We start from the raw sequence: 8,437 nt of genomic DNA on the forward strand, positions 1-8,437 counted from the left end.
CTCAGGATCATAAGCTTCTTCTTCAGATGAAGCATCCTTAGTACTGCTTGGTGCATTTTGCATTCCAGACAGACTTTGAGAAATCAAATTGACTTGTTGAGTCAATATCTTGTTCTGAGCCAGAATGGCATTCAGAGTATCAATCTCAAGAACTCCTTTCTTCTAATTTGTCCCATTGTTCACAGGATTCCTTTCAGAAGTGTACATGAATTGGTTATTTGCAACCATTTCAATTAGTTCTTGAGCTTCTGTAGGCGTCTTCTTCAGATGAAGAGATCCTCCAGCAGAGCTATCCAATGACATCTTGGACAGTTCAGAGAGACCATTATAGAAAATACCTATGATGCTCCATTCAAAAAGCATGTCAGAAGGACATTTTCTGATCAATTGTTTGTATCTTTCCCAAGCTTCATAGAGGGATTCACCTTCCTTCTGTCTGAAGGTTTGGACTTCCACTCTAAGCTTACTCAATTTTTGATGTGGAAAGAACTTTGCCAAGAAGGCATTGACTAGCTTTTCCCATGAGTCCAGGCTTTCTTTAGGTTGTGAGTCCAACCATGTCCTAGCTCTGTCTCTTATAGCAAAAGGGAATAGCATTAGTCTGTAGACCTCAGGGTCAACCCCATTAGTCTTGACAGTGTCACAGATTTGCAAGAATTCAGCTAAGAACTGATGAGGATCTTCCAATGGAAGTCCATGGAACTTGCAATTCTGTTGCATTAGAGAAACTAATTGAGGCTTAAGCTCAAAGTTGTTTGCTCCAATGGCAGGGATAGAGATGCTTCTCCCATAGAAGTCGGGAGTAGGTGCAGTAAAGTCACCCAGCACCTTCCTTGCATTGTTGGCATTGTTGTTGTTTTCGGCTGCCATGGGTTCTTCTTTTTTGAAGATTTCTGTCAGGTCCTCTATAGAGAGTTGTGCTTTAGCTTCTCTTAGCTTTCGCTTCAAGGTCCTTTCAGGTTCAGGGTCAGCTTCAACAAGAATGCCATTGTCTTTGTTCCTGCTCATATGAAAGAGAAGAGAACAAGAAAATGTGGAATCCTCTATGTCACTGTATAGAGATTCCTTGAGGTGTCAGAAGAAGAAAATTAGAAGGAAGAGGTAGAAGAATTCGAACTTAATTAGATAGAGTTCGAATTGTGCATTGAGAAGGAGTGGTACTCCATAAATAGAAGGATGTGAGAAGAGAGGAAGAAATTTTCGAAAATTAAGTGAAAGATTTTGAAAACATTTTGAAAAACTTTAATTGATTTTCGAAAACTAAGAATGGAGAAGAAATCAAGTAATTTTAGAAAAAGATTTTGAAATTAGAATTTAGAAAGATATGATTGAAAAGTTATGGTTTTAAAAAGATATGATTGAAAAGATATGATTTGAAAACAATTTTAAAAAGATTTGATTTTAAAAATTAATGACTTGCCTAACAAGAAAAGATATGATTCGAACATTAAACCTTTCTCAACAGAAAAAGCAACATACTTGAAATGTTGAATCAAATCATTAATTGATAACAAGTATTTTTGAAAAAGGAAAGAAATTGATTTTGAAAAAGATTTGATTGAAAAGATATGATTTGAAAAAGATTTGATTTTGAAAAACTTTGAAAACTTGAAAAAAAAATCTGAATTAAAAACAGAATCTTCCCTCTTGTGCCATCCTGGCGTTAAACGCCCAGAATGGTGCACATTCTGGCATTTAACGCCCAATGCACTACCTTTTTGGGCGTTAAACGCCCAACCAGGTACCCTGGCTGGCGTTTAAACGCCAGTCTGTCCTTCTTCACTGGGCGTTTTGAACGTCCAGCTTTTTCTGTATAATTCCTCTGCAGTATGTTCTGAATCTTCAATTCTTTGTATTATTGACTTGAAAAGACACAAATAAAAAAATATTTTTGGATTTTTAATAATGAGGAATAATCAAAATGCAACTAAAATCAAATAGATAATGCATGCAAGACACCAAACTTAGCAGTTTGTATACTACTGACACTAACAAAATGAGAATGCATATGAGAAACAACAAAACACTCAAGTCAAGAGAATTCAAAGATCAGAGCAATGAAATCATCAAGAACAACTTGAAGATTAATGAAGACACATGAATGCAAGAAGAATAGAAACATGCAATTGACACCAAACTTAAAATGAGACTCTATACTCAAACAAGAAATATTTTTGGTTTTTATGATTTTGTAATTTTTTTGGTTTTTTTCGAAAATTAAGTGAAAAAGAAAATAAAGGTATCAAAATTCTTAATGAGAATTCCAGGAATCATGCAATGTGAGTCTAAAGCTTTAGTCTAAAGGAATTAGACATGGCTAGCCAAGCTTCAGCAAGACATTGCATTCAAGAGCTAAATTGATGAGGATCAATTAGCTTTGGTGATGATAAGAACATCACCTTGAAACACTAGAATTCATTCTTAAGAACTCTGAAGAATACCTAATCTAAGCAACAAGATGAACCGTCAGTTGTCCATACACGAAACAATCTCCGGCAACGGCGCCAAAAACTTGGTGCGCGGAATTGTGATCATCAATGGCGCCATCAACATGGTACGCTCATTGCAATCTCAACTCTTTATCACAACTCCGCACAACTAACCAGCAAGTGCACTGGGTCGTCCAAGTAATAAACCTTACGCGAGTAAGGGTCGATCCCACGGAGATTGTTGGTATGAAGCAAGCTATGGTCACCTTGTAAATCTTAGTCAGGCAGACTCAAATGGTTATGGATGATATATGAATAAAACATAAAGATAAAGATAGAGATACTTATGTAATTCATTGGTAGGAATTTCAGATAAGCGTATGAAGATGCTTGGTCCCTTCCGTCTCTCTGCTTTCCTACTGTCTTCATCCAATCCTTCTTACTCCTTTCCATGGCAAGCTGTATGCAAGGGTTTCACCGTTGTCAGTGGCTACCTCCTATCCTCTCAGTGGAAATGTTCAACGCACCCTGTCACGGCACGGCTATCCATCTGTCGGTTCTCAATCAGGCCGGAATAGAATCCAGTGATTCTTTTGCGTCTGTCACTAACGCCCCGCCCTCAGGAGTTTGAAGCTCGTCACAGTCATTCAATCATTGAATCCTACTCAGAATACCACAGACAAGGTTTAGACCTTCCGGATTCTCTTGAATGCCGCCATCAGTTCTAGCTTATACCACGAAGATTCCGGTTAAAGAATCCAAGAGATAAACATTGAGCCTTGTTTGCTTGTAGAACAGAAGTGGTTGTCAGTCACTTGTTCATAAGTGAGAATGATGATGAGCGTCACATAATCATCACATTCATCAAGTTCTTGAGTACGAATGAATATCTTGGAATAAGAACAAGCGGAATTAAATAGAAGAACAATAGTAATTGCATTAATACTCGAGGTACAGCAGAGCTCCACACCTTAATCTATGGTGTGTAGAAACTCCACCGTTGAAAATACATAAGAACAAGGTCTAGGCATGGCCGAATGGCCAGCCTCCCAAAGTGATCAAAAGATCTAAAGATCAACAGATTCCAAAGATCCGAAGATTCTTAATACAATAGTAAAAGGTCCTATATATAGAGAACTAGTAGCCTAGGGTGTACAGAGATGAGTAAATGACATAAAAATCTACTTCCGGGCCCACTTGGTGTGTGCTTGGGCTGAGCATTGAAGCATTTTCGTGTAGAGACTCTTCTTGGAGTTAAACGCCAGCTTTTATGCCAATTTGGGCGTTTTACTCCCATTTTGGTGCCAGTTCCGGCGTTTAACACTGGGAAATCTGAAGGTGACTTTGAACGCCGGTTTGGGCCATCAAATCTTGGGCAAAGTATAGACTATCATATATTGCTGGAAATCCCAGGATGTCTACTTTCCAACGCCGTTGAGAGCGCGCCAATTGGGCTTCTGTAGCTCTAGAAAATCCACTTCGAGTGCAGGGAGGTCAGAATCCAACAGCATCTGCAGTCCTTTTCTCTCTCTGAATCAGATTTTTGCTCAGGTCCCTCAATTTCAGCCAGAAAATACCTGAAATCACAGAAAAACACACAAACTCATAGTAAAGTCCAGAAAAGTGAATTTTAATTAAAAACTAATAAAAATATACTAAAAACTAACTAAATCCTACTGAAAACATACTAAAAACAATGCCAAAAAGCGTACAAATTATCCGCTCATCACTGAACTCCTCTATGAAGTATGATAGTGTATGGTATGATATATAGTTGGTTCCCCCTTCAAATATGCTCCAAAGCCTTCAAAAATGGGCCAAAAAGCCCTCAAAATACGAGTCCACGTGCAATTTTAATGGAGGCACGCACTGGTACCTGTGCGTCCACACAGGTCTGTGCATGGGCACACTTGCTGATTTTCCTCCTGTGCGTGGGCACAGACCTGTGCGTCTGCAGAGGTCCTGATTTCCATTCTGTCCTGAGCATGGAAATATCCTGTGCATGGGCACATGTCCTGATTTTTACCATGCCCTGTGCGTGGGCACAAGTGCTGTTTTTGACCCTTGTGCGTGGGCACAGAAGCTGTGCGTGGGCACAGGCTGAGATGCTTTTCTCCTTTGTTTTCTTCATGTTTTCTCCCTTTTTGCATGCTTTCTTCCACTTCTACCAACCCATTCTTGCCTCTTGGACCTAAAATCACTCAACAAACATATTTGTGCACGAAATTATAAATCACACTTTTCACAACTCTGATACAACTAACCAGCAAGTGCACTGGGTCGTCCAAGTAATAAAACCTTACGTGAGTAAGGGTCGATCCCACGAAGATTGCCAGCTTAAAGCAAGCTATGGTCATCCTGTAAACCTTAGTCAGGTGGATTCAAATGGTTATGAGTTTTGATAATTGAAAGATAAATAAAACTTAAATTAAAATAAAGATACTTATGTAATTAATTGATGGAAATTTCAAATAAGCATTTGGACATGCTTTGTTGCTTCTGAACTTCTGCTTTCCGATTGTCTTCATCCAATCGAGCGTGCTACCTTCCATGGCAAGCTGTATGTTGGTGGCTCACCGTTGTGAATGGCTACCATCCGTCCTCTCAGTGAAAATGGTCCAGCTACGGTTTCTGTACGGCTAATCAACTGTCGGATTTCTCATCTTAGATGAAAAATACCAGGCACAGCTACCGCACGGCTAATCATCTGTTGGTTCTCACTTGTGTCGAAATAGGATCTCTCTATCCTTTTGCACACTGTCACTGCGCCCAACATTTGTGAGTTTGAAGCTCGTCATAGTCATCCCATCCCAGATCCTACTCGGAAAGCCACAGACAAGGTTTAGACTTTTCGGATATCAAGAATGCTGCCAATTGGTTCTAGCCTATACCACGAAGGTTCTAACCTCACGGACTCGGTCCGTGGATCAGAGACCCAAGAGACTATACTCCGGCTATTGTCCAATGACTACGTTGAACATCATGTAGACCGCTTATGGTTGTCAGGCACGCGGATCTTGGCTAAGTGAGTAATGAAGATATTGGGTGATTGTCACGGATCACCCCTTCATTCTGACTTAACTGAATTGAGTACGAGAGTATATCTTGGAGAAGAAGTAAGCATGAATTGAAAGAGAAACAATAGTACTTGCATTAATTCATGAAGAATAGCAGAGCTACGCACCTTAATCTATGAGGTGTTAAAACTCCACCATTGGAAAATACATAAGAGAAAATAGCATAGGCATGGCCATGAGGCCAGCCAAGCATAAAGTTGATCAAAAGATCAAAAAAGGATCCAAAGATTAAATACAATAGTAAAAAGTGCTATTTATACTAAACTAGTTACTAGGGATTACAGAAATTAAGTAACTAAGTGCAGATAGTGTAGAAATCCACTTTTGGGGCCCACTTGGTGTGTGCTTGGGCTGAGCATTGAGCTTTACACGTGCATAGGCTTTTTCTGGAGTTAAACGCCAGCTAGGATGCCAGTATGGGCGTTTAACTCCCGTTCAGATGCCAGTTTCGGTGTTTTACACCAAAAAGAGTTTCTGGTGGGCGTTTTAACGCCAGTTTGGGCCATCAAATCTCGGGCAAAGTATGGACTATTAAACATTGCTGGAAAGCCCAATATGTCTAATTTCCAATGCAATTAAGAGTGCGCCAATTGGGCTTCTATATCCCCAGAAAATCCACTTCGAGTGCAGGAGGGTCAGAATCTAACAGCATCAGCAGTCCTTTCTCATCCTCTGAATTAGACTTTTGCTCAGGTCCCTCAATTTCAGCCAGAAAATACCTGAAATTACAGAAAGACACACAAACTCATAATAAAGTCCAGAAATGTGATTTTTGCATAAAAACTAATAAAAATATAATAAAAAGTAACTAAAACATACTAAAAACTACCTAAAAACAATGCCAAAAAGCGTATAAATTATCCGCTCATGACAACGCCAACATTAAATTGTTGCTTGTCCCGAAGCAACTAAAAACAAAATAGGATAAAAAGAAAAGAATATACAATAAATTTCAAAATATCAATGAAGCTTAGTTCCAATTAGATGAGCGGGACTAGTAGCTTTTTGCTTCTTAACAGTTTTGGCATCTCACTCTATCCTTTGAAGTTCAGAATAATTGGCATCCATAGGAACTCAGAATTTAGATAGTGTTATTGATTCTCCTAGTTTATCATGTTGATTCTTGAACACAACTACTTTATGAGTCTTGGCTGTGACCCTTAGCATTTTGTTTTCCAGTATTACCACCGGATACATAAATGCCACGGACACATAACTGGGTGAACCTTTTCAGATTGTGACTCAGCTTTGCTAGAGTCCCCAGTTAGAGGTGCCCAGAGTTCTTAAGCATACTCTTTTGCTTTGGATCATGACTTTAACCACTCAGTCCCAAGCTTTTCACTTGGACCTTCATGACACAAGCACATGGTTAGGGACAGCTTGATTTAGCCGCTTACGCCAGGATTTTATTCCTTTGGGCCCTCCTATCCATTAATTCTCAAAGCCTTGGATCCTTTTTACCCTTGCCTTTTAGTTTAAAGGGTTATTGGCTTTTTCTGCTTGCTTTTTCTTTATTTTTCGCCATTTTTTTGCAAGCTTTATGTTTTTCACTATTTTTTCTTGCTTCAAGAATTAATTTTATGATTTTTCAGATTATCAACAATATTTCTCTTTTTTCATTATTCTTTCAAGAGCCAACAATTTTAACATTCATAAACTTCACTATAAAAAATATGCACTGTTCAAGCATTCATTCAGAAAACAAAAAGTATTGCCACCACATCAAAATAATTAGACTATTTTCAAGATAAATTTCGAAATTCCTATACTTCTTGTTCTTTTGCAAATAGAAACATTTTTCATTTAAAAAAGGTGAAAGATTCATTGAACATTCATAACTTTAAGACATAGACTCTAAACACTAATGATCATGTAATAAAGACAAAAACACAGACAAAACATAAAGCATAGAAACGAAAAACAGAAAAATAAGATCAAGGAAATTAAAGAATGCGTCCACCTTAGTGACGGTGGCTAGTTCTTCCTCTTGAAGATCCTATGGAGTGCTTTAGCTCCTCAATATCTCTTCCTTGCATTTGTTGCTCCTCCCTCATGTCTCTTTGGTCCTTTCTGATTTCATGGAGGATAATGGAGTGCTCTTGGTGCTCCATCCTTGGTTGCTCCATGTTGGAACTCAAATCTCCTAAAGAGGTGTTGAGTTGCTCCCAATAGTTGTGTCGAGGGAAATGCATCCCTTAAGGTATCTCAGGGATGTCTTGATGAGGGACTTGCTCATGCTTTTGTTGAGATCCATGAGTGGGCTCTCTTGTTTGCTCCATCCTATTTCTAATGATGGGCTTTTGAGATGAATCTCTCCATCTCCAATGACTCGGGGTTGGAAGCAACTGCCTTCCCTTTCCTCTTCCTAGAGATTTCTCTGGCCTTAGGTGCCATTACTGGTTATTGAAAAATAAAAAGCAGAGCTTTTTTCCACACCAAACTTAAAAGGTTTGCTCATCATCGAGCAAAGAAGAAAAAAAGGATGAGAAGAAGAAGAAATAGAGGAGATGGAGGTGTGTGAATGGTTTGGCCAAGGGGGTTAGGAAGTGTTTATGATGTGTGAAAATGAAGGTGGTAAGGAGGGGTATTTATAGTGTAAGAGAGAGAGGGAATCCGTGTGGAAAGGGGTGGGTTTGGGAGGAAAATGTTTTGAATTTGAATGGTGAGATAGGTGGGGCTTTATGATGGGTTGTTGGGAAATAGTGAATAGATGTGAGTGGTGAAGAGATTATGGGGAAGAGGGTGAATGGTGATTGTGGAAGAGTGTTATGGAAATGTGTGAAGAGGAGAGAGTGTGAGTTGGGGTAGGTGGGGATCCTGTGGGATCCACAGATCCTGAGGTGTCAATGATTTCTCATCCCTGCACCTTTTTGGCATTTAAACGCCTTCTGTGTGCCATTTCTAGTGTTAAACGCCAGGCTGATGCTTCTT

At 39.2% G+C, this 8,437-nt stretch overlaps 1 non-coding gene across 1 annotated transcript; it reads left to right on the top strand.

The window, feature by feature from the left end:
• The first annotated feature begins 357 nt into the window (after window positions 1–357).
• Window positions 358–465, top strand: LOC130964993 (small nucleolar RNA R71). The gene has a single exon (XR_009081054.1). It is a non-coding gene; the product is annotated as a small nucleolar RNA R71 (small nucleolar RNA).
• Window positions 466–8,437: the final 7,972 nt, after the last annotated feature.

This window comes from Arachis stenosperma, chromosome 2 (assembly GCF_014773155.1).
Source record: "Arachis stenosperma cultivar V10309 chromosome 2, arast.V10309.gnm1.PFL2, whole genome shotgun sequence".
NCBI lineage: Eukaryota > Viridiplantae > Streptophyta > Magnoliopsida > Fabales > Fabaceae > Arachis > Arachis stenosperma.